This window comes from Euleptes europaea, chromosome 7 (assembly GCF_029931775.1).
Source record: "Euleptes europaea isolate rEulEur1 chromosome 7, rEulEur1.hap1, whole genome shotgun sequence".
Classification (NCBI taxonomy): domain Eukaryota; kingdom Metazoa; phylum Chordata; class Lepidosauria; order Squamata; family Sphaerodactylidae; genus Euleptes; species Euleptes europaea.
Window position 1 is genome coordinate 600,108 of NC_079318.1, and position 27,244 is coordinate 627,351.

At 45.2% G+C, this 27,244-nt stretch overlaps 1 pseudogene; it reads left to right on the forward strand.

The window, feature by feature from the left end:
• Nucleotides 1-940: 940 nt before the first annotated feature.
• Nucleotides 941-27,244, forward strand: part of LOC130480071 (pecanex-like protein 4) — a 34,426-nt pseudogene continuing 8,122 nt past the window's right edge.

The following is a 27,244-nucleotide window of genomic DNA, read 5'->3' on the forward strand; positions in this document are numbered from 1 at the left end:
CTGCAAATTTTGTAAAAGACAGAATAAAGGGGAAATGTAAAACTGGTAATAGTGTCAATAGTGAAAAACTTTGTAACAGCACCTTGCCGTTTGAATTTCCAGCACATCCAGATTAATGATCCACAGCTCATTGGTATAGCACATGTGCGTTGCATGCTAATTTAAGTACTACATTCGGGAGCAAGCATAAATGGATCTACTCAGAAGTAAGCTTCATTCTATTCAGTGGAGCTTACTCCCAGGAAAGCATTTTTAGGATTGCAACCTCACATATTGGGACAGAACACCACCGGACAGATGAGGTAAACGAATGGACCAGTGGTCTAAATTTGTACCAAGAGGTGGGTGGGCACGTAACATGAGGGAGGGAAGGGGACTTTTACTTTTAATTCTATATTATTTTTTTGTTTTTTCTGTTAACTTGTTTTAATTTTGTTTAAAACCCTTTTTCTTTCTATTTTTTCTGTAATTTCTTTATTTTAAAAACTGCTAATAAAAATTCTATAAAAAATAAATAAATTTGTACCAAGCGGCTTCACATGGTTCTCTTTCTAATCTATGGAAACTGACCTTTGTCCTCCAGCATGCTGCTTGCTTACAGGGCACCTTATAAAAACATTCTGAAAGACTAACCTGTCTTGTCATTATCTTGACCTCGACTCCTCTGAGCTGTTTATCCCCACCATGAGTGTCTGCTTAGAAGACACATATCTTTTATATGCATATTATTGCCTCCTTTCGCTGTAAACTGCAAACCTCACTGAAAGCCACTGTTCATTCTTGCCATCATGGTGCTAGAGATGCAACAGCTGCTGACCACAATTGGGCTCAGCAAAGCAAAGTTATAGTGCATCGCTGGCTTTATGTCAATTCTTAGCAGTGTAAAAATAAGACAATTCATGAAATGCAAGGCGAGCAACTGATCTATACTGTGGACAACATGGACAATTGGTGAGAGGTGAGGAATAAAAGGAAGGGAAGCACACTAACCAAGTGTACCAGTCCCACATTTTACTCCAGTGGGCATCCACACTGCCATATCATCAACAAGTATGATAGATGTAGGCTAGGTACACACGGGTGAAATTCTCTATGATTCTAGGGTTTTGACTCCTTATATGGACTCATTGGGCACCAAATTGGATGATGCAATGATGCCCGCTGGTGTCAGAGGCAGAGGTGGTATGCCAGGTGAATCAGGTCCCACCACAACCGCCTTGGCCAGGAAAGTGTGGCCTATAAATCATATAAATAATAATAACAGTAACATGAAAGGCAGCTGTATTGGCGCCGCTGCCACCCAGTGCTGCAAAAAATAATATAATTTATTTCCAAAGTGGCATGGGATTTCTGTGGCACCCATGGGTATTTTGATCAGCAAGCGCTTCTGCCACTCACTGCAATATTTGGGGCAGTTCTGTATGTGCAGTGCCATATTTTAGGCAGATTAAATAAATATTGTCAAAGGCTTTCACGGTCAGAGTTCATTGGTTCTTGTAGGTTATCCGGGCTGTGTGACCGTGGTCTTGGTATTTTCTTTCCTGACGTTTCGCCTGCAGCTGTGGCAGGCATCTTCAGAGGAGTAACACTGAAGGACAGTGTCTCTCAGTGTCAAGTGTGTAGAAAGAGTAATATGTAGTCAGAAGGGGGTTGGGTTTGAGCTAAATCATTGTCCTGCAAAAAGTATCAAAGGTAATGTGCTAATCATTGTGAAAGGTAATGTGCTAATCAAAGATTAAATACCTTGAATTTCATCAGAAGAAAAATAACTCACAGGATTGAGAAAAGCATTAAAAATTATAATCAGGAAATCATCGTTTTGAGCATTGAACCCAATCATGTAAAATAAAAAGCCACCTGAAAGAACACAGAGTGATTTGTAAGTATCTGAACTTCTTCCTAAACCAGCCTGTGCTCCAGTTCAGACCTGCTTCTCGTGTCCTGCTCTGTTTGTCACTGCCCCCCCCCTTTCATTGAAAGGAAAGGAAATGGCAAATAGAGATGGGCCTTTTCAGTAGTAGCACATCAGTTGTGAAATCCTGTCCATCAAGACGTTTATCTGATGGCAATCTTGTTGTTTCAATGCCAGGAAAAGAAAATTCTGTTTGTCCATGCCATTGGTTGATTATTATCCTGCGCAGCTTAGTTTACTGAATTTAGATTTGTAGTTGTATTTTAATTTATCCTGCGCTATTAGTCTTATTTGTAGTTGTCCTTTGGTACTGGCTACATTGCCCTGACCTGGATGGCCCAGGCTAGCCTGATCTTATGAAATCTCAGAAGCTAAGCAGGGTAAGTCCTAGATAGTACTTGGATGGGAGGCCACCAAGGAATACCAGGGTCGCTATGCCAGAGGAGGGCAACGGCAAACCACTTCTGTTAGTCTCTTGCCTTGAAAACCCTACTGGGTTGGCATACGTCAGCTGCGATTTGATGGCACTTTACACACACACACACACACACACACACACACACACACACACACACACTGGCTACATTGTTTATATTTTATGCTGCTTTTGGGGGAGGTGACGGAGCTTAGTGGGAATGCAATGCCATAGCACCCTGCTCTCTGAAGCCACCATTTCCTTCAGGGGAAATGATCTCTGTAGTCTGGAGATCAGATGTAATTCCAGGGAACTCTAGTCTCCACCTGGAGGTTGGCAACTCTATTTCTACAAACTACCGGAAAAGCTCATCTCCCCAAACCCAGCCAGGGTGGAAACAACGTTCCATGAGCTGAAGTGGACATGTTCATCCAGACAAGTGTTGCAAGGGTGGTTCCTTCCCAGATGCAGGTTTGAGCTGGGGCATGGGCATGGATCAGAAAATCAGCAACTGTGCTAATCTGTTGTTCCGGATGAGTGGAACTATGGATTTACTCCCTTCCATTCTTTTCTCTTCACCAAACAACTGATGGATAGGAAATATGTGTGCAGACCTGCTGGGTGTATACAGAATTGGACTAAACTTCATTTTCCTTATCACGTTTCCACACTCCACAATGGAACTAGCAAAGAGGTTCTTTCCCCTGGATTGGGAAGCCTAAGATTAATTAACATTTGAGTGCTGCTCTGTTTCCACATTCTACATGAAAAACAGATTCATCTTTCCTACCCAGAAGAGTCATTTTATTGTTTCCTTACACTTCCAGATCTTAGATGAAACAGCATATTAATCATTGGCCCAAGATTAAGGGGCACGGGTTCTGGGAACCATGCAGACTGCATCCTTCCTGCTAGATTTATCATATCAGTTGTGTCACTTTGGGTTTGCTGAGGTCACATGCAAGCTTGCTTGAAAACACTGAGGTTATTACATTTTGCACATGTAGACAACTTTTAGAATTTTTTTTTTTAATCTGCATTCTTAGAAACATTTACTGAAACCTGCTTTTAGAATAAGGAGTGGCAACATATGTGACTCAGTGGAATATTCTCTGGCATACGTCTTTAAACAGAGTATCTGTGAATTTTAAACAGATGATTTTAAAATAAGCACTAACATTTCTCTGCTTACAGTTCATGGGTGTACATGCATCCTAACATTGGTCAGGATGTTGCTTTTTTGAATATGATTGATTCTGAAGCAGGCCAATGCTTTTCAGTGCCTATGCTCTTAGAATGGACCCCTTCCTGAGAATAAGTATGTTATCTTATTCAGCTTAGACACCTACTAAGCAAGACTCAATGCTTCTTACCGAAGTAAGCTTTCTCTTGAAGTGCTCCAATAAATTATGACAAGGATGTGAATGTATAAACAGTGTATTTTACATAATATATATGTATGTAAATAGTTACAAAGTTTTAAAACATGATACAAAGTTCAGACATTATGAGTCTTAAACATGTTCATGTATGCAAGCAATCTTAAACAATCTCTATTCCTCTATATGAGAGTTCAAACCTTAAACCAGAAATAATATTTCATTCAGGAAATATAAGTTACAGAAATCTTGTAAAAAATGGTTAGTGCAATGAATAAGATCTGATTTAGGTAAAAGCATCTTAATTCGAAGTACCTAGAACATCATAAAATATAATACATACCTTCACCTAGTCATGTCATTTGCGAACCTCCCCAGCACAGCAGGGCCTAGAGAGATCTGAAAAGTTCCTAATTCATGTTAAGGATATTTAAACCTTTTGGTCCTCTATGTATTATTTAAATGTCTTTGGTGTATGCAATGGTTAGAGAAATCTCTGGTCCCATGAGTTCATGTCAGAGCTGAAGTCATGAGCCCTTAAAGCATATTTTCAGTCCATGCCAGGACTAGGTTCATGAACCCATAGAGAAATCTCTAAGTGTTTTTAGCCTATGAAAGGCCTCTGATCTATGCTAGGATCAGGGAGCTCTATATATATGTGCATGCCATCTTTACCTGTGTCGGAACTAGAAAGCAATGCAAAGCTTAAAGCTATGTGAATGTCAGAGTTCTGTGTAAGAACTGAGTTCAGAGGTCTCTCTGTCAGCTAGAGAAACTTCTGACGCATGCTCAGAGAATAAGCTCCTAGTGTCTTCAACTCTTTGAAGGGTTGAAGAGACCTGTGTGAAGGGAGCTATAAGGTTTTACAATCTCCATGTCTGTCAGGACTGGGAGGCCTGTACAAGGCTAGTTAGATCTTAGTGAAAACCCATCAATCCCTGCTAGAATAAATGAGTTCTCAGTGTTTCCATTTCAAATATGGAAAGATCTAAACTCTTAGACTCCACACAAAGGTTGATGGATTCTAAGAGTCTCCATCTTATTTATAAGATGGAGAAGTCTGTAGGCATTCAGTTCAGACATCCAGTCCTAGCAAGGGCTGGCTATCTTGAAAAGAATCCCCCTTTTAGGGAGTTCTCCAGTCTCACAGGAAGACTTGTAAATGTTGGAGATATCTGTAAGTATTCAGTCCACACAAGGACTAAACACTTAGAGAGATTTTTAGGCAAGAAAGTCTTAACCCATATAGAAGGTCTGAGAGGCTCAATCCAAGCAAGAATTAAGGTTAAAATGAGCTTTTACATCCCAGGTAAGGGATGGAGAGATCCATTCAGGCCAACGGGTATCAACCTGTTAGGAACTCTAACTCTCAGCTAGGAAGCTCCTCCTTTTATACCTTCCAAGATCAGTATCCTTCCCTACCCTTGACGGTACTTGGTAGGATCTGATCTTGAGATTGTTCCAGTGCATCAGCACTTTTGGAACTTTGAGCAGCAGCGTTGTTGCTCTCACCTTATAAGGATTACCTGTTAGGTCATTTGCTGACCTGGCCATGTACTAAACAGTCAGTTTATGGCTTTATGATATTTCTTTAAATATAACTTTTTCCATCATTCTCTTCTTGTTAAGAATACGGTTTATTTGACTCTTGTCTTACCTTTAAAAGATCTTCATAACTTTCATGTAACATTACATTGTGTAATTTCATTACATCATAGCTCTCAGTCAGCAAATGTTATCAGAATACAGAGCAAAAGTCAGAAACACCTTGATGCTGCCTGCGTTTCAGTGGAGAACAGACTGGCTTACCGGCTTCAAGGTGCTCTGAATATCCTCAGAAATAAGTGCCTTTCTAAGAGGGCAATCAGTCAAGGACGGATCTGCAGCTCCTTGACAAAAAAAATTTAAGCTGAGTCATTTCCTTTGAGTCAGGCTTCTGAAAAACCTGTTTTCTCCTTATATATGAAGTCTATATGGATTTCAAATTGGAAAATTCTATATTCTTTCTGCATTTGTGCTCTAGCCCGTTACAATTACTATTTTTTGACTATTGGAAATTTATTTTCCCTCACCTAGATGGTCTAGTGTGTCTGGGCATTATTTCTCATTTGGCACATTCCTAATGCAGAGGTAAGCAATGCTCAACCTCTGTGTAGCCCACCTTGCCTTTTCTGTATCTCCCAAAAGTCATTAATGTGGCCCATTTGGAAACTGAAGTTGGATATCGATACATCTAATTCTCAACATGACCACATCTATAGATACTTAAATCCAGAGTCTGTAGACATGAACAGACAAGACAGATCTTTCTACATATCTGAGAAAAGACCCAGGTTTGCAGAAAAATCTGAATTTTTTTTTTAAACCATGGGGGGTAGGGTTGCCAGGTCCCTCTTTGCCACCGGCGGGAGGCTTTTGGGGTGGAGCCTGAGGAGGGCAGGGTTGAAGAGGGGAGGGGCTTCAATGCCATAGAGTCCAATTGCCAAAGCGGCCATTTTCTCCAGGGGAACTGATCTCTATCGGCTGGAGATCAGTTGTAGTAGCAGGAGATCTCCAGCTAGTACCTGGAGGTTGGCAACCCTAATGGGGGGGTTAAACCCTGCAAAATGATAGAAGCAGTGGGGTATTCTTCATGGAGATTTGCTGCTGTTTCGAAGCTGTTTTGCATCGGAGGCAAATTTTGGTTATTCACTGCAGAGCCGTGTTTTCCCCCACTGAGCAAAATAAGCCGGTTTAAAAGAGAGGCAATCCAAACCACTTCTGAGCCGTACTTTCCAGTAAAAGAGCATTTTGTTGCTCGGATGCCCATGAAGAAATGTTTGCTTCCCTCCCCGGGACGTCTCCTTTCTCCTCCCCCAAGAACGGTGATTGGCTGGGGGAGTTGCCACTCTAACAGCATAACTTTTGATTGTCCGCTGCCTTAGCTTCTGGCCACTGTAGGCACACAAGAGAAAAGTTAGGTAGGAAGCTTTAACAGTGATGGAAAAGGCACGTTCTCCCTTCCAGAGAGTAGAGGGTCTTAATTCGTGTCCGCCTGATGAGGTGTAAAAATTTCTGGAGTTAAATTCTGGGGCAGAACCAGAGAAAGCTTTCTGGCCCCTTTTAAAATGTGTTTGTAAGACTTGGAATACTCTCAGAGCTAATGATGGGCTTTCTATAAAGTTGTTCATGTTCTCCTATAAGGTGGCTTGGCCACAATATAAACTAGCAGAGGGGAAATCCTCCCCAGCTACTGGATCTTTGGATCCTACTCATCCCCCCCCTTAGATCTCTTTCTGTCCAAGCAAGGGAAGTACCACGAAACAGGCTCCCTTGCCCCTTTTTGGGCTCTCCGAGACAACCCCCAACTGGCAGCTCGTTCTGGCCTCGTGGTGCCTCCCTCAGGAGCATCCCTGGTTTTGTCGTGATTTGTAAACCTCTGAAGGTCGTGTCTCCAGAAGACGTGGAAGAAGAGGATTACCCCCCCGCTCCGCTGCCCTCCCCTGCTTCCTTGCATGACGAGCAACTCAAGGTGCCAAGGGACTACTCTCCTCCTCCTCAGCCAGAGCGCCTGCAGCAATCTGGCCTCGCCAGAGCGCACCATTCCCTGTGCCTGTCTGCGGATCGGGCCCTCTCCCCTCAGCAGACGCCTTGCTCCAGCTCAGAGCTTCGGCTCCTGGAGGCTGGCTCGCCTGTGGATGCCCCTGTTCAGACCTCCACCCCGCCTCTTTCTCGGAAAGTGTTGGCACTTGGCAGCCCCTCCACCTCATCCTCATCCCCACTTTCTGGTGCGAAGGATCAGGGCCACCCAGAAACCTACAGTTTCCGATCTCCATGCCCTTCTGGCAGCTTTGCCAGGCAAGTTTTAAAAGCAGCTACTACGCTATGAGAAAAAGAAGTCGCTGCAGTTTGAAATCCTACCAGGGCTTGGCCCCAATCCACTCCCCCCCCCGCAGAACTTGCCGTCTCCAAGCTCCCACAGCTCAACTTTTGATGCAGTCCGCTTATGAACTTTATACCCAGAGGGGGGGAGCGGGGAAAAGAAACAAGATAGGGAAATGCAGCGGCAAGCAACCCTTTTAGCAGCCGCGATCCACAATTTCCCTTCCAACCCGTTACATCCGAGCCAGAGGGAGGGGAAGAGAATCTAAAGGATCCACCCTCAACATTAAGCATCACCCGCGGATTGGGATCCCTCCCTGGGCCCCCTCTCACTCTTTTCAGCCACCCCCCTCTTGGCCTCACGGAGTGCCGGCTTCTGCCGGCTCTGTTAACTCATTCATCTCCAATGCTGCTCCCTATTCAAGCACAGGTCCTCAGGCAGCCTGTGCTCCTTATCAGCAGACACTTTCCTATCAGATGGCTGAGTTTGATGACTCTGCTCTGGACTTTCAATCATATTGCCCTCCTCAACCATCTGGCTGCCTGCGGCTTTAAAATCAGCGGGAAATAATAATAATAATAATAATAACTTCCAGTGGCTTTCCCCTGAAGTAACCTGGCAAGTGAGGAGATTTCTCGGAATCACAGGGATGCCAGGATCTGGATTCCCTCCTCCTTGGTTTTAGTACAACCCCTCTACGAACTCCTCAGAGTAGATCAAGCTTGGGACTGGACACAGATTCACCATGATGCTTGATATTCCCTGCGCTCAGCTCTTTTTAGAGCCGTGGCTTTTGCTCTTCCTGATCCTCAGAGACCCTTCCTCTGCTTTGTCACTGAAAACTCTGGGTGTGCAGTGGGTCTACTCGCTCAATGCCTTGCTTCCATCCCCCGGCCAGTCGCCTATCCCTCCAAACGCCTTGATCCTGTTGCCCGGGACTGGCCGGCTTGCGTAAGAGCAGCGGCGGCAACTGCCCTCCTGGTGCAAGGTGCTCAGAATCACCCTAGGAAGATCCCTAGAAGTCCACTGCCCCCACTCCGTGCGATCCCTCCTCGAACGTAAGACTCCCGTCTGGGCTGCATCTAATCTTCTCTCCAAATAAATGGCAATTCTCATGGAACAGGAAGGAATTTCCCTCACCCGCTCAGAGCGCCTGTATCCAGCCACCCTTTTCCCAATGCAAGCTCAGCCAGGAGCCCCAGATGCTAAAGGACAGAATTCCCTCCCCGCTCAGGATTGCATGGAAGTTTAACTAGCTGCTGGGTGAGGGGGGGGGGCTCCTCGATCTCCGGTGTGATCCTATCCCCTGACTGTGAAGTTGTCCTTTGCATAGATGGGACTTCCTACGTCCTCAATAGAACTTGCCACGCCGGCTTTGCTGTTATGGATTCCTCCTTTGAACTGTGTCTATATCTACCCCCCCTGATCACCCCAGACAGCGGAACTGCTTGCCCTCATCCAAGCCTGCTACCTAGCCGAGGGAAACTCAGCCACAATGAAGAGCTAAGGGTTTCAAGGTGCAGATGGCAAGCCCCTAAATATGAAGCCCCTGCTTGCAGGACTGATGGAGGTTCTCTGGCTCCCCTCTTCCCTTCCGATTCTCCACTGCCCCAGCCATCCAGCGGATAGCTCAGACGTTTCCCAGGACAACCGCGCCGCGGATCACTGGGCGAAGAAAGCTGCCCTCCTCCCCCCCCCCCGCCCCTGACCCTCTCTGTCCGCTTGTCTTGGTTGATCCCTGTAAAACTAAATGTCTCCTGTACAGCAGTCAGGATGTACTAGAAAAAGGGGGGAGGTGGCATCAGGGCTGGTGGGTAGTAGGAGACAAGATCCAACTACCAGCAGAAGGACTGTTTTTCGTGGTCCAAAGAGCCCACAAAGCCAGCCACAGGGGAATTAAAGCTCTCACAGCATGGCTTCAGTCCCGGTACTGCAATCAAGGCTTCCGTGCCATGGTCCAGCACGTTCTTGCCAACTCCCCCAAATGTCTGCAAACCAACCCAAAGCCTCCTATCCACAAGGGACCCCTGACTAGACTCAGGACAGCCAAGTACCCAGGAGAGGCTTGGCAGGTTGACTTTGCTGAAATGCCCAAGCATGGAAGAAAAAAAAAAGAAACACCTTTTAGTTTTTGTGGACCTTTTCTCTGAATAGCCGGAATTTATCCCGACGGGGACCCAAGAGGCAAGGGAAGTTGTCGACACCCTGCTGGATGTCATCTTTCCGAGATTCTTGATCCCCAAGGGGTTAAAAATCCGACAAAGATGCCAGTTCCCTATCAGAGGTCACTCAGGTGGTTAGTACTTTCTTGGACATTAAGTGGCATTTGCACTCAGCTTATTGCCCACAAGCCTCGGGCAAAGTTGAGCGCATGAATAGAACACTCAAAACGCACATCTCTAAGTTGTGCCAAGAAACTTCCCTTCCCTGGAGTAAGGTTCTATCCATTGCCCTAGTGCGCATTCAAGTGCCCCAAGGTCAAAGCATGGTTTCTCACCCTTTGAAATACTGTATGGGAGACCTTTTGTTGCAAATGTATGTAAGGAACCATATGGTGGAAAGGAATTTAAGTTTGTACATGCAAAAGCTGGCGTAGGTTTTGTTTTCTATTTACACATAGGTGCTGGATGCCCTTCCCCCATAGCCCGACCAGCCTCAAGGGTCAAAGATGGGATCGGGAGTCCTGATCAAAGAACTTTCCCCAACTTCGGAACAGCCCAGGTGATTGCTCCTGAAGCAAGTCCTCCTGTCTACTCCAAGAGCAGTGAAAGTGGAAGGAATCAAGCCTTGGATCCACTGTTCCAGAGTGAAGCCGGTTCCTGACCCAAAATCTCAACTGGCAAGCTGAGCAGTTCGCTCCTCTGCGTCTGAAGATTGCTAAGAGACTTCAAAGCTGTCCCTGAAGACTTCAAAGCCTTTCCTGAATGGACTGGACTCTCGAGGTGTTGGGTCTTAGTGGGGTGGGGTTTGATTTTATTTTTTTTGCTGGTTTCAAAAACAGCGTCTGTGTGGCATACCTGTTTTTGAAGGTCAGTACTCTGAAAGTATTTGTATTGACTATGAAGTCCCTGAGTGCCCCGAAAGGTCCCCTTCTCCCTCTCCTACATTCTAAATTATAATGTTTTGTAATCTCCTGGCAGTAGCCCTTGATGGCACCTGCAGACCCTGCTGCTTTCCATCCACCTGTCATTAATGTCATGAATTCATGAAGAGGGATGGGTACTCAGTGAGTCTTTTCGTTTTGCCCCCAGTGTAACCTCTGCATGCCTTCAGCCTCTTTTTAAGACATGCACTGAAATGGGAAAAAGTTATGTCATTGCCCCAAACCTAGAACATGTCACTGGGAAGTGGGCTGGAGTGTCTGGCCCTGGGGCCCCTTGGGCATGTACATCCCAAGTGAAGCAGAAAGACTCAAAGGCCACCTTCCTAACTTGCCTGCCCCTGATCCTGAGGCAAGTACCAGAGTCTTACTGCCTCTCCCTCCTCTGAAAAATATCCCAACTCCCAAAGGCCTCCCTAGTATATCCTTCCCTGGATAGACAGCTGGCAAAAACAGTTTGGCTCCCAGATCCAGTTAAAAATGTATTTATTGATTTGGGAGAATGAATTGCTGCTGTGTTAAATGTTACTAATTGCTGGGTCTGCTGTGGCTCTATAGCCTGCACGGATTGGCCTTGGCAACCAATTGAAATTCCCCCGGCTTCCTTAGCTGAGTGGAATTGCCACCCTTCCTCTAACCCTTCAGCCAGGCTACAGCTCTGGCTGCTGAGAGCTCCAATTCTTGGGAGCCTCTGTGTATCCCGAAGACAATCTGCCAAGTTCAATCACCCAGTAGGAAATACTCTATGCACCTCCACTTTTGTAGCCAATGACACCCACTCCTCCTGGTGGCCTCGAGCCCCCACTTTCTTTTTCTCAGCCACCAACAGGAGTGAAAAATGTGTCCCTGCTAATGACTCCCGATTGTTTAATTGCTCAGGCAGTAACCCATTCCAGGCATTCCCCTCTTTATGATGGCTCTGGAGAGACCCTTCTAATTTCTCCTTCCCCTGGGTTACTCTTGATGGTTTCTTTTGGCTGTGAGACAACACTGCTTATTCTCAACTGCCACTGAAGTGGGCTGGAACCTGTGCATTCGAGACCATCCAGCCAAAGTTTTTCTTGCTGCCTGCAGTCAAAGGAAATTCCCTAGGCATCCCCTTGTATGATGATCTCAAGAGAGTAAAGAGATCCATTCAGATCAGTGGCAAAGAGTGGGGGGAGGAATGGCCCCCACAGCGTATCATTGAATATTATGACTCTGCTTCTTGGGCCAATGATGGCACTTTTGGGTATAGAACTCCTATATACATGTTAAATCACATCATCCTGCTTCAAGCTGTCCTAAAAATTATTACCAACCAGACTGCCAGTACCTTAGAGCTGCTGGCCCATCAGCAAGCACAGATGCAAGCAGCAATTTACCAGAACCGACTTGCATTGAACTATCTCCTGGCCAAGCAGGATGAAGGTTGTGAAAAATTTAATTTTAATAGTTGTTGTTTTCAAATAAATGACGATGGAGAAGCAATCCTTAATATTGCCTCCAATATCTGAAAGGTAGCCCATGTCCCTGTTCAATCCTGGAAGAGTGCTTGAGATGCATCTTGGTGGGAAAATATTTTTGCAGGGGCTTGGTGGAAAAAGTTGATGTTCTTTTTAGCTTGTGCACTTGCTGAAATAATCTTTGTACCCTTTTGTATCCCCTGTTTCATGTATCTCAGTCGAGCTGTTCTCCAAAGCTCACCCATGGTCACAATGCCCTTGATCAACCCTCACCCAAGACATCAGGGAATATAATGGTTCTACGTTTCCTACCCAAAGCAGTTCGCTGAGCTGCACCCACACCTCAAATGTTTTTAAAAGAATTTAAAAGGTTCAAATCAAGGGGGGAAATGTAGTGCCCTAATTAATTTAGTTTATAGAGAAAACATATATGCTGTCACATATATGCATATTCACATAGCATAACATACACATATATATATATTCTTATGTACAAGTCTAGACTCACTTTGCATTATGGGTAACATGTATACTTTGGTCAAGAGGCATTTAATGCTGAGGAGCCTGGGTCAGAGTGACCTGTTTGCAGTCAGCTGAATGTGAGATCATTCTCGCATGGTACAAGCAGGCTTCTTAATTGGGGCTAAAGCTTTGATTTAAGACAAGAAGTGTCATTTTGGAATGTAAAGCTGTGCTTCCTCATTAACCATTAGGCAATGCCTTGAAGAGCATTTTCTATTGGATATGCAAATAATTGCTTATACGTCCAAAAGGTTTATTGGACAGTTCAGTCTTACGTGTGTATTATGCTTCTGTAACCACCCATTATCAAAGTCTATATCCATGCTTGCAACCCTTTGATGTGCGTGGAAATTGCTCTGCGCTTTAGGCAGTTTTTACCAGCATCTTGTATATTGGCCAATAAAACAACCTGCTTTGAATCTTCAGCTTCCAACTGTTTTATTGTGATTGAATATTAATACAATAAGGCAGGAAAACATAACAGTACTAGCTGGAGATCTGCTATTACAACTGATCTCCAGCCGATAGAGATCAGTTCCCCTGGAGAAAATGGCCGCTTTGGCAATTGGACTCTATGGCATTGAAGTCCCTCCCCTCCCCAAACCCCACCCTCCTCAGGCTCCACCCCAAAAAAAACCTCGCTGATTGCAAAGAGGGACCTGGCAACACTACTTATGAGGGCCCTAAGATTTGTCTTTTCCTTCTGCCTATTTGCGAAGGGCAGCTTTTGGCCCTTGTGCATTTTTGCTTTGTGTGTGTGTCTATATATATATGTGTGTGTGTGTATCTGACAGATTAATTTCCTTTCTCAGAACCAATCAGACTTGCCTTGCCTTCTTCTCTTTGCAAAGGGCAACTTTTAGGCACTGAACATTTTGACTTTTTTCCCCTGTGTAATCTTAAATCTCACTGATTAATCTTACTTCTCAGGGCAAACTATAGATGTTACATAAGTTTCCCTTAATTAAAGCAACCTTGGGAGATTGAGAAGAAGAGAGTTCTTTCCTATCACACATTTTTCTGCTTGCTTAGTGTATGTGCGTGCACAAGTGTTGTGTGTGTGTGTGTCTCACACACACAAACAGGAAGAAGCAGCTGGAGGAATAGATTTTGAGCAGCAAAACAGCCATCAGAGAAACGGTGAGTTTCCCCTCTGCTCTTCTGCTCTCAGTCACAGCTTGGTGAGGCCACTTTGCCTTAGGAAAAATGTTTTAGAGAAAAGTTAATATGCATTTGTGAGCAACAGCTGCTTTGGTTCTTAGCTTCTCAAAGTATCTAGCTGCCACATGCGTAATTCCATCCCTTTTTCTACACCTGAATGCTAATTAGGCAATACAGCAATATATCTTCCCCATGTACAAGCACCGGATCATTCCTGACTCATGGGGTGACTTCACATCCCAACATTTTCTAGGCAGACGTTTGTTTTACGGGGTGGTTTGCCAGTGCCTTCCCCAGTCATCTTCCCTTTACCCCCAGCAAGCTGGGTCCTCATTTCACCGACCTCGGAAGGATGGGAAGGCTGTGTCGACCTGGAGCCGGCTACCTGAAACCGACTTCCGTCGGGATCAAACTCAGGTCGTGAGCAGAGCTTTTGACCGCAGTACTGCAGCTCACCACTCTGCGCCACAGGGCTTGTGTGTGTGTGTAAAGTGCCATCAAGTCGCAGCCAACTTTTGGCAACCCTGTAGGATTTTCAATACAACAGACAAATAGGGGTGGTTTGCCAGTGCCTTCCTCTGCACTAGGGCTGTCAATTCTGTTCGGCCCGAACTGAAAATCAGCCGAATTTCCCTTGATTCGGCGGTTTTTAGTTCGGACGGATCCAAACTCAAAACTGGCGGGCAACCGGGGGGGCCGAATTCAGCGAGTTCGGGAGTTCGGCGAATAAATTCCGCCAATTCGGCCGTCAGTAAGCAGCATAACCGTCAGTAAGCAGCATTCTCCTCCCCCGGCCAATCGGTGGCCAAGCTGGGTCTTCTTCTGGCCAATCAGTCAGGATTGAGTGCTGGAGGAATCAGCTGATGTGCGGCCGGCCGGGGAAAGAGAGAGAGAGAGGGAAATCCTCATGTGTGTGTGAGGGGGTGCTTATGCACATTCGCTCCTTTCCGTGGCTGCAGGGGGCACATTTTTTGGGGTACCGACCCCAAACTTTCAGGGGATATTCAGACAGGTTTTTTTAAGAGACCACCCAAGTTTTGTAAACATTGGGTCAGGGGGTCCCGAGATATGGGCTCCCCCCCTTTTTTCTTTCCATGGCTGCAGAGGGCGCATTTTTGGGTGTGCCGACCCCAAACTTTCAGCGGAGCATCAGACTAGGCTTCTTAAGATACCCCCCAAGTTTTGTAAACATTGGGTCAGGGCCCCCCGAGATATGGGCTCCACCCCTTTTTCCTCTCCCCCCTTTTCCATTTTCGTGGCTGCAGGGGGCGCTTTTTTGGGGGTTCAGCGCCCAAACTTTTGTCATAGCTTCAGAGAATCCCTCTTAAGAGACCACCCAAGTTTTGTAAAGATGGGTTCAGTGGGGGCTGAAATATTGGCTCCCCCCCTTTTCTCTTTCCATGGCTGCAGGGGGCGCATTTTTGGGTGTGCCAATCCCAGACTTTCGGCGGAGCTTCAGTCAAGGCTTTTTAAGAGACCACCCAAGTTTTGTAAACATTGGGTCAGGGCCCCCCGAGATATGGGCTTTCCCCTTTCCCCTGTTGGGATGAATGGATCACCCTCGAGAGATGCATACATATGGATCTTATATTGGATACAAATGGAATCATATTGGATTACTCAGCCTCCCAGCCCCTCCTGCTGGAACAGAAGACAGCCACAGTAAGACCCCTTTGGGGGCTTTAATCTATATTTTTTCTTTTCTGTGTGTGTGTGGGGGGGAAAGCAGAGTCTGTGTGTGTGTGTGGGGAGGGAGCAGTTTCTGTGGGTGGGGGGGGGAGCCAAAGGGGGCTTTTGCCGGTTCTGCCTGGGGTGTGTGTTCCCCCTCCAGTCTCTCTCTCCCTGGTTTGAGGGGGGGCTTCATTTTTATTCTTCAGGTTTTTCCTCATTCATAAGATCAGTTAGGTTATTGATGCTTGCTCAAAACTGGTTTTCAAATGGTGACTTAAAGAATGCATCTGCCTGGTCCCAAGTCCAATGCAAAAGGAGACATTCCACCCCCTCCTGCTCATTATGCATAGCTAGCTGCCTCTGTCCCTTTCCATGGTATGCAAACTCCCAGGTGTCAGGTGTTGCTATGCACTGTTGCAAAGGTTTTGCATTGCGTGCTTGTGTTGCTTTGCAGTTGTATTGTTTTGCAAAATTCTTCACACCTGCCCCGCCCTTTGCATATTTGCAAAGGGGTTGCTCTGCAGTTGTGTTGCTTTGCAAAGTTCTTAGCACCTGCCCCGCCCTTGCTCTCATCAGCTGTTTGTCCGGCCGGGAGCTTTGTGCGTGGGCGGCAAGCTCTGCGGAGAGATCCACATTAAGGGTGGGGGGGACCCCTTTCAGGGCCCATATCTCAGCCCCCCCTGACCCAATCTTTACAAAACTTGGGGAGTCTTTCAATATACGTCCTTTGAAGCTCTGCTGAAAGTTTGGGACCTCTAAGCCCAAAAATGCCCCCCCCCAGAGCCGCGGAAAGGCGCGGTTGTGTTTTTAATGGCTTTATTCGGCCGAATTTTTTTCCCGAACTTTGAATTCCCGCCGAATTGAACGGATCCGAAGTGGGGGAGTTCGGACTTCGGCACGTACCGAACCCACAAGGGCCAAATTCGGCCGAATCCGAACTGTACCGAATTTTTTTTTTTTTGACAGCCCTACTCTGCACAGCAACGCTGGTATTCCTTGGCGGTCTCCCATCCGAATACTAACCAGGGCTGACCCTGCTCAGCTTCTGAGATCTGACGAGATCAGGCTAGCCTGGGCCATCCAGGTCAGGGCTTACAGAATGGCAAATCCAGGTCATACTGACCAGGAGTCTGATTACTTGGCATATTAGTAGCGCAAGGGCTGCCAAACATTTCAGGAAGAATCGTGTGTGTAGTTGCTCTTTTTTTAAAAAAATGCTAAACTTCATCTTGCATCAAATCTATAATGTGAAGCTACAAATATTGTCATTCTTTACCAAAATACAACTATATTATAAGCATCAAATCAAGGTTCAATTATTAGGAAACCACTTTTATAGTCAAGTTGGCTCCAGTGGGTTACTTTGGTATGGCTAATTTTCCGTGAATCAAACGTTTCAAACTGCCTCTGAGGGGCTTGTTCAGTTATTAGTCAGTCCTCTGCACTTCAGCACATGTGTGGTTCCTCTCATGCTGACATGTTAAAATGTTCTGCAGAAGAGCAGAGACAGCTGCAGCCAGAAATTTTCCAGTCTTGTATAAGATATTTTCCAAGAACCATCTCACAACCTACGAAGCTGCCTAATGTCATATGTACAATGTCAGTTGAAATCAGCTCATTCACTTGGAGAAGCTTAATGTATGTTGGGGGAAAAGGGTTTCTGCTTCACAGCCCTAAGGAGTTTAATGGAAAAAAGTTGTGCTACAAGGGAAAAAAAGATTTTGACTGTCATAAAGAGAGATGTTTACATTTAATCATGATGCATGTCTACGGTTGCCAATCTCCAGGTACTAGCCAGAGATCTCCTGCTATTACAATGGATCTCCAGCCGTCAGAGATCATTTCACCTGGAGAAAATGGCTGCTTTGGTAATTGTACTCTATGGTATTGAAGTCCCTCCCCTCCCCAAACCTCGACCTCCTCAGGTTCCACCCCAAAAACCTCCCGCCAGTGGCAAAGAGGGCCCTGGCAACCCTATGCATGTCCATTAAAGCTCCATAAATTACTAGAAAAATTAGATAGGATGGGCAGGATCCAAGTGTTTTTTTGCCCTCGGATGGAATTTCTGGATCCCAGTCTTTAAATGCAAAATTACATGTATCTATAGAACGAGGCACAAATAAGTTAGCTTGCTTAAGCCACATATAGGGCTGTCTGCAAGAGCCTTATCTGAGCCATATCACTGTTTTTAGAAGAGCACGTTTCTTATTTGCACCACACAGATGACAGAATTTCTATTGTCAGACCTTTGAAGAAGGATACAGATCTTGACCTCCCTTATACAGAATGGTTGGATATGTTTTCCACTACAGATGTGATGGAAAAATCTGATACTGTTTAAACTGGAAGTACTAATTGAAAGTGGATGGGATAAATGAGCGGCACAAAAGAACAGTGTGAGCTCTTAGAGAAAATGTTTTATTTCCTCTCCGACTTTTATATTCTTCACAGACTGCATAGGAATCAGCCGCTTTGCTCTATAGTCCTGTTTAGCAACTAGGATATCTATTTTGGGGAGCAGGTAAAAGGTTCAACCCCAACACACACCATTAGTCCTGAAGCTGGACTGTTGTGTAACAGTCTTGGGCAAATATTGGATTAAAACTATATAAAATGCTTGCAAGTTGTGGCAATTAACAATATTAAAGTTATACTCCCGGCGGAACTTGGCATGTATAGATGGTTTTGGTTTTGCGAAGAACTGAGAGTGAAGCGAATACCGTCGGCTCCCTCTGATTCTAGGCGTTCAGCCAATACGACCTTCACTAAAGTAAACAAGAGATAAGAGCAAAACCCTTTCCCCCTTTAAACGGTGGGGGTGATAGAGATTGATTATCCTGGTAGCTTGGCATCATTTCTCAGCATCCTTCGTGTCAATAAAAGATATTTCTCACCATATTATATTTAACCATTTATTGTTATCCAGCTTGATATTGAGAATCTGATTATGAATGTATATCTTTATTAGCTGATTATATAACCTTGCACATATATAACCTTGCAAATATAGCCTTCAGGTATAGTGATAATGGGAAATTTTGTTTGATTTGTATTTTTTAGTATATAAGAATATTTCAAATCCTTGGGAAGATTTGGTGTGAAGATTGTAATAAATAAACATAGACAAATACAGATTAGGATTCCCCTGGAGAAAGAGTATATAAGGGGTTTGAAATTGTCCATTAGTTGGGAGTTCTTTAGCAGACTATGCTGCTATGCTGTCTGTCTGTCTGTCTAAAGAATTTTCCCCAGCACGGCCCATCGAGACGTCTGTGAACTTTGTATTAAGAGTTAGGTATGTTCAGCTTATTTGAAAGAGTATTAAGACATTTCAATGATTATTTTTTTGAATGACTACTGAATGGCTATCAAGAGTATATGTCTGAGCTATATGAAAGAGTTCTAAGATGATCTAGGTTATAGAGTAAGAATTGAAATTGTGATAAACTTGTTATTTTCCCTTTTTAATATTATTCTTGTTAAGGCTCGGAAGAGACAATTTGTGTTAAATGATTCCTTCCCCTACCCTCCTTCTTTTTTCTGTATTCTAATACTTTATAATAAATAAATAAATAAAAACTAACAGAATCATATATTAACAGGGTAGAAACTTGGCATAATACAGAAAAATAATTGTATGTATGTAGTAATCTATCAAATTTTTGTATGTCCACCCAGAACGGCTTTTGAATTGTTTTCTATTTTTCTGTATTTTTCTATTTTCTATTTCTGTTTCTATTGAAATGAAAAGAAATTCTTTTTAAAAATTGCAAAATTGACGATTAATTAAAGATCAAATATAAAGCAGAATCAAATCACAGAAACATGGTTTCCTATGTTAATCCATATTTTGGATTATTTTAAATGACATTATCTGTGGATGAATGTCTTTATTTTTAATATTTATATTTGTATATGTTGTAGTATATTTGTGTGTGTGTGTGTGTAAAGAACTGGTTTCTATTCTGACTTTCAGTTTGTAGTGCCAGGTAAAAAAGCTGTTTGGTTTTTTTCCATCCTGCATTATGCCATGCCTATAGGCATGTCTGGTAATCTGCTGATCCCCCCCCCCCAAAAAAAAGCACTCACACAATTCTGAAACAGGAAAACCTTAGTTTTACACCATTTTCTTTAGTTACGCTAAAGAAATACAATCAATATTTGAACTTGCTGTGACCAAACTGCTTGTTTAAACATCAGTAAAGCTTGTGTTTCATAGATTACAGCAAAGCTTTTGACTGTGTGGATCATGAAAAGCTGTGGCTGGTTTTAAAGGAAATGGGTGTGCCACAACATCTAGTCATTTTGATGTGGCAACCTATACTCTGGACAAGAGGCCACGGTTAGGACAGAATATATAGAAACAGAATGGTTTCCAATTGGCAAAGGTGTTAGACAAGGATGCATTTTATCTCCCTATCTCTTCAATCTGTATGCAGAACATATCATTAGGAAAAATGGATTAGATTTAGATGAGGGTGGAATGAAAATTGGGGGAAGGAACATTAATAATTTGAGATATGTCAATGATACTACATTACTGGTAGAAAATAGCAAAGACTTGAAATGACTACTGCTGAAAGTTAAAAGAGAAAGTGCTAAAGCAGGACTACAACTGAACATCAAGAAGACAAAAGTAATGACTACAGGAGAATTACACAACTTTAAGGTTGACAATGAGGAAATTGAAATTGTTCAAGACTTTCTATTCCTTGGCTCCACCATCAACCAAAAGGGAGACTGCAGCCAAGAAATCAGAAGGAGATTGAGACTGGGAAGGGCAGCCACGAAGGAGCTAGAAAAGATTCTGAAGTGTAAGGATGTGTCACTGCCAACCAAGATCAAGTTAATTCACGCCATTGTATTTCCATTTACTATGTATGGGTGTGAAAGCTGGACAATGAAGAAAGCTAGATTCCTTTGAATTGTGGTGTTGGAGGATAGTGTTACGGACACTGTGGACTGCCAAAAAAAAAAAAAAAAAAACCCAGTGGGTTATAGATCAAATCAAGCCTGAACTGACCCTAGAAGCTAAATTAACTAAACTGAGGCTATCGTACTTTGGTCACATTATGAGAAGACAAAAGACAATCATGCTAGGAAAAGTTGAAGGCAGCAGAAAAGAAGGAAGACCCAATAAGAGATGGATTGACTCTATAAAGAAGCCACGGCCCTCAATTTGCAAGACCTAAGCAAGACTATCAAAGATAGGACGTTTTGGAGGACATTGATTCATAGGGTTGCCATAAGTCAGAAGCGTAGGGTTGCCAGGTCCCTCTTCGCCACTGGCAGGAGATTTTTGGGGTGGAGCCTGAGGAGGGAAGGGTTTGGGGAGGGGAAGGACTTCAATGCCATAGAGTCCAATTGTTAAAGCGGCCATTTTCTCCAGGTGAACTGATCTCTATTAGCTGGAGATCAGTTGTAATAGCAAGCGATCTCCAGCTAGTACCTGGAGGTGGGCAACCCTAAGGAAGTGACATGACGGCACTCAACTCACACAAAGCCTGGCAGGGTTGCTAGATCCAGGTTGGGAAACTCCTCGGGATTTGGGATGGAGCCTGGGGAGGACAGGGACCTTAGTGGGGTGCAATGCCGTAGAGTCCACCCTCCAAAGCACCCATTTTCTCCAGGGGAACTGATCTCTGTAATCTGGAGATGAGCTGTAATTCCAGAGGATCCCCAGGTCCCACCTGGAGGCTGGCATCCCTAGGCAGTAGGAAGGAAGTTTCTCTCCCTGTCCTTTTGTTTGCAGTTATGGTTTTCTTCCTACTGTGAAATGTTAACATAGAAGAACACTCCAACATGCCATTATGATCCTCCACCTGTAGTATGAAGTGGTGCAGAGTTCATTCTAATACCTCGGCATTCTGCCCCCTTATTCCCTGCATGAGTGTGAACCAGGCCTTACTTGAAAATACTGCAATGCAGGTAAAGGAAGCCAGACCTATAGTCCCACTATGTTGGCTGTACCTGCACCAGAGCTAATGCCTATGTAACAGCAGGGCTGGCTACAAGCAGAATCTGAATATTTAGTGTGACACTGCAACAATACTTTTAGCATGGACCTGGAAGTGATGTGTAGCATCAGTGTGGCACTAATTTCCATGGATCCCCACACTCAATTTTGCAGTGGGAGTAGTGGGACCCAGGGCGGGAGGCCTGCCCCCAGCAAGTCTATGTAACTATGAATGATCCTATGCACTCTCAGTGGAACAATATCATTAGAAACAAGGGCAAAGTGCAGTAAGGTTTACAGTGACTTCCATAGCATCCCTGGCAACTCTATCATGTAGCAAACAAGATGTCACATGCCAACAAAGTCTTTGCCTTATCAATGCACAGAAGCCACCAATCAACACCAAAGCAACACTAGGAATACCATGACAATGTCACTCTTCCCAGTACACATACACCTGTCCCCCATACAAGACATAAACTTGAAGAATGGAAAATGGTGCCTCCTCGATAAGAACCTTAGATGGACCAGTGTTGGAAGTGCTGCACAGAGAATTCAGGTAGGGTTACCAGCCTCCAGGTGGGGCCTGGAGCTGGACTTACAATTGATCTCCAGACTACTAAATAGAACAGCTGGAGGAAAAGGCAGCTTCAGAGGACAGGCTCTTGGCCATTCTTGCTGAGTTCCTCTCCTCCTCAAACTCCACCCTTCCCAGACACTGCCCCCAAATCTCCAGAAATGTCCCAAGCCAGATTTGTCATCCCTATTCCCAGGAGGAGAAGGCTTTGAATCCTGCTGTGAGACCAATGATTCTACACAGACAATGCTAATAAGCCACTTGTCTTGAAAGAAGGAATGCTTGAAGTGGGAAGCAATGGGGGCCCCCAGGGCTCCACCGCCAGCCCTGCTTGCTGTCCAGTGCTGGGGAGAGGCTGGAGGAGGGGGCTTCAGTGGCGAAGCAGCAAGGCAGCTCCACCCGAACCAGGCAGCTGACATCTTCTGAGGGTGGCTGGAGGAACTCGTGCAGCTGTGCGTGCTCCCCAATAGCAACTTCCCCACCTGACCTTTCGTCCTTGCCTCGGTGTGAGGTTCTCCAGCCAACCTCGGCAATCCCAAAAAGTTACTCGCTCAGACAGGCAGGTCTCAAGCAGGTAAACGTTTATTCAGGAGCCGCAGGATATAGCATAAGCAATCCACAGTTTCAAAGCTGCTAATGACAAACTAAACTACAAAGCATAACTTTAAGCACAGAGTCATCCCAGGTGCAAAACCAAGCGGCCTGGGAATTAAGAGATAACGGTGCCTGGCAGGAAGCAGGGAGTGAGCAGGCCATAATACTGAAGTTGCCTGCTAGAGACTCAAGGTCAGAGTGGGGGGGGGGAGGAAAGGAGCGGGGGCAGCTTGAACAGTTCAGATAAACCAAACCAAAGGAGAACTCATGAACAGAAATGGGCCCAGCTCATGTCAAGAGCCTGCCTGGACAGCAGGACTACTGACAGCTCGAACACCTCAGTTCAAACCCTTCACCTGAACAGCAAAACCATTCGATACGTTTGAATAGCAAAACCAATAGATACACCAAAAGATGCACTGGAACTGAAATAAGCCTGACTCTTGACACTCGGTTTTCAAAGGGACCAGTCAGGTGCAGGGGGACAGGGCTGGGTGGGCTGGACTTGGCCAGCAGCAGACCTTAAGTCCGAAGTCTTCCCTCCAGTCTGCCAGCCTTGCATAAATTAGGCCTCGCTTCGCCACCTGGTTCATTCTGCCTTCCAGTATCTGTTTAAGCCCTTACACCCGCTGGGTTGGGCGGCTACCATCTTCTGCAGCCGGCTATCTTCTGCGGGCGGAAGTCCTCCTCTCTTTCCCAATTTCCTTCCTCACCATGAGAAAACATCTGGTTTGGGGGCCTCTTGCTAAGCATCCACATGAAAGCTGGGGAAGGGTTTTCAGTACTCTGAGGACAGTCGATGTGGCCAAGGTTGAAGAGAAGGGCTATTTGCTCCCTCCCCCCACCCAGTATAAGAGTCACAGCTTCCCCTTTTCCCCCAAGAAAACAATTCAGCATCAAATGAACACGTCGGTCCTCGGGGCTGGTGTACTGAATTTAGCTTTGGGGAGTAGAATTCCTATTGAATGAATAATCTTAGGCTACGGTTTACGAAACAACAGTCCAAAATCCTTGAATCGTAGGATCCCAGAGGTGGAAGGGACCACCAGGGTCACCTAGCCGAACCCCCTCCTCATGTTGCACTAGAAAAGCAGTCGATTGACTGAGGTTTCGTAGCTTGGTGGTTACTCAGGATTCCTCTGCCATTTTTTAAAGAAAAAGGTGGCTATACTATGTTACCCTGGGTCTGGGTAGCTTACTTCAAGAGCCTCTTCTCCTACTCTGTGGAAAACCAGGGTCTTATACCTGTAGCACCTTCTATTTTGTTGAATTCCTGGCCAGGTGTGTCTCCTAAGGAAATTAAACCGCTCATTGATCGCCTACACTCAGGTAAAGCCCCAGGTCCTGATCTAATTCTCTACGAACTTTTTAAAGTCAACAGCGATTGGTGGGCCAACATTCTTGCTCCTGTATTCACACAAATTAATGCCTCAGGAGCTATTCCAAAATCTTGGAGACATACTATTATCGTCCCAATCTTTAAAAAGGGTCAGCACTCTGACCCAAGCTGTTCTCGTCCAATCAGCCTTTTGTCTTGCTTAGGCAAATTGTATTCCTCCTACTTGTTAAAGAGGTTGTTGGAGAGTAATGACATCCTTGGCTGGGAACAGATTGGCTTTAGAAGGGGTTGGTCTGTCCCGGACCACTGTTTAGTGCTCTCCCATCTAGCCGAGAAATATTCCTCCCCCAGAAATGGCACCCTTTATGCGGGTTTTATGGATCTTAAGGGAGCTTTTGATACCATCCCAAGGGAGAGGCTATGGTTGAAACTATCACATTCTACTATGGATGTTATAGGGTGGATTGTTGTTTTTATTGGTCAAGGCAATTTTAAATCTGTGATACGGATCCTGATTTAAATAGCCCCCTCCCCCTAAGACCGTTAAAGCGAACAAAATGTTGGTTTGTAAGTACATAAGGAGTCAGTGTTGTGTAGTGGCTGGATTATCAGGCTGGGAAGAATGGGGAGTCAAGCCTCACTCTTCCATGAAGCTGTCAGTGTGTGACTTGGAGTCTTTAGTTTTAGTTGAACCTGCTTCATGGGGTGATCATGAGGAGGCGGAAATCACACGTTCATAAACATTGATCATCATCACCCGAGTTTTGGTGCAGAGCTTTGTCCCTTCAAGGAAGCAGGAAAGTAAAGAGCAGAGCAGAGACCTCTTTCATCAGAGCAGAGACCTCTTTCCCAAATCCAGTACCCTCCTTCCTCCTCTTTGGGATGTGACAATCAAAATGAAACAGAAGTCCAGCAGCATCTCAGAGACGAGCAACGTTTATTCCAGCCTCAGTTTTCATGAGTCAGAACACACTTTGTCAGACTTAAGGGGCTTCGGGGCTCCTCGGGCGCTGCCGGTTTTTATAGGCCGACTTTCTCTACCACTTAAGGAACCATCAAACTGGCTTACAATCGCCTTCCCTTCCCCTCCCCACAACAGACACCCTGTGAGGTAGGTGGGGCTGAGAGAGCTCTGAGAGAGCTGTGGTAAGAAGGGGCGAAAACGCACAGTCGCTTTAGCCTCCTTTATTCCCTGTTTCAGCCAGGATTCAGCCAGGATCGAACGCACGTTCGATGAAAAGTATGTGTTTGATTCTGGCTGAATCCTGGTTGAAACAGGGAATAAAGGAGGCTAAAGCGACCATGCGTTTTCACCCAAGGTCTCTGAAGCCAGAGCCTGTTTTGAGCTAGTGATAGGAGTGGTGTTTGTGTGTGCATTTGTTGGAATCTTTGTGTGAGAAAAAAGGTTGTTATCTGTCTTTTGCAACTTCTGATTTCAGTGTCACCTTTGGCTATGATCGCCTTTCTCCTGCTGGACGATTCTCTGAATCATCTCTCATCTGTGTCTGTCTCCATCGGATTGACAAGAAGCTTTCGAATGGTAATTTTCAAGCGTGGCACCAAAGTGGTATGATACCATGTGGGGGAAAGCAGGCCTTGTAAAGCAATTCTGTGCCAAAAAGTGTATTGTCAGTATGCCCAAGGATAACTTGAACTCCATTGCTGTGACTTGGAAAGGCCCCTTTGGGCTTCAGTCCTGGTGCCAAAGGTTGTTGGGTAGCGCTGCTAGGATAAACCTTTGCCTGAGATACAGAAGAGTGACTGTGCATCATGAGTAGGCTGTAGACAAGTCACACTCCTCCACCTTGGCACCATAAGTAGTCCACTAATCTTCTCTTATTGGGCATGTGGTGTGGAATTCAGAAATAACGTCTGTCGAGTGTTTAGCCGCTATGTCATCCTCCACTGTAAGACGGTTCCCAGAACTATGGGGAGATGAACTACTAATGAGATGCATTTCTGTGTGTGTTCCATGTTTCTGCAACATTGCCGTGCATGTGTGGAATTGTGGGCATGTGGTCCAGATCTGGGCTGGCAGGGAGCTGGAACTTCTGATTCATGTCTTTCCACCCACACCCGTGTGCATGTGAAGGATGTGAGGATGCTCCGCTTCCTACTTCAAACTCAGAGAGGGGTTAAGGAGAAAGGGGCTGGGAGGGGCTTTGGTGATTTGCCCTGCCCCCTACATCGTAAGGGAGGGTATTCTGTCCCCAAATCCTTCAGAGTCTTCCATTCACTCCTTTGCTTACGTATGCCTGCGTCATCAGGATGCAACAGATTGATGGTGACCCCAGCAAGAGGCTTTCAAGGCAAGTGAGAGGCAGGTTTGCCATTGCCTTCCTCTGCATAGCAGCCCCTGTCCTCCTCAGGAGTCTCCCATCCAAGGACTGACCAAAAAGAAGCATTGGTTTTGTATCCCACTTTTTCTCTACCTTTAAGGAGTCTCCAAACAGCGTACAATCACCTTCCCTCCCCACAACAGACACTTTGTGAAGAAGGTGGGGCTGAGAGAGTTCTGAGAGAATTGTGACTAGCCCAAGGTCACCCAGCAGGCTGCATATGAAGGAATGGGGAATCCAAACCTAATCTCCAGATTAGAGTCCACCGCTCTTAAGCACTTCGCTTCCAAGTACTGCCGAGATTGGCCTATATCTTGCTGCCGCCCCTCCACCTTTTCGCTGTCTTTTCTCTGGGCCTAGCAAAAAATAAATAAAAAAAAATTCCAAATTCTTGACCTCTCACAGTTCTTCTTGGGAGTGAAGTTACTCCGAAACTCACAGTTGTCTGTGAATTTGCCGAGGGGTTCTCCACACACACACACACACACACCGCCCCGAATTAGAATCTGAGGCTCTTTTCAGAAATGAGCTCTCACAGGACTTCTTAGAAGGCCTGAGAGGTCCTGTGTGTGACAGAAACGGGAAGGAATCGTCGGGTCAGCAACTCTGGGCAGTGTGGATCTTGGCAGAACAAGACCAGAATCGCTTGTGCCCTGGGAAGGGATTTTGCTGGAGGGAATAAAATTCTGAAAGCAGCTTTACCCAAACTGTGGTGGAAAGCTTCTGCGAAACACAGTTATGTTTTCAAGTTTTTAAAAATTAGCTGAGGTTATGGTGGGATCTGAAAAAACAAAACTCCAGTTCCAACCACTCTCCGTTCTAGGTATAACAAAATACAGAGTGTGCCCTCGCAGATATGGTGCTGGTGTCGACGATTCAGCTTCTGGTGTCGGAAACAGACTTCTGGTGGAACCGAAGCCTTGACACAGGAACCAGACTCTTACTGGTAAATCAACTTTGCTGCCCCCGTCA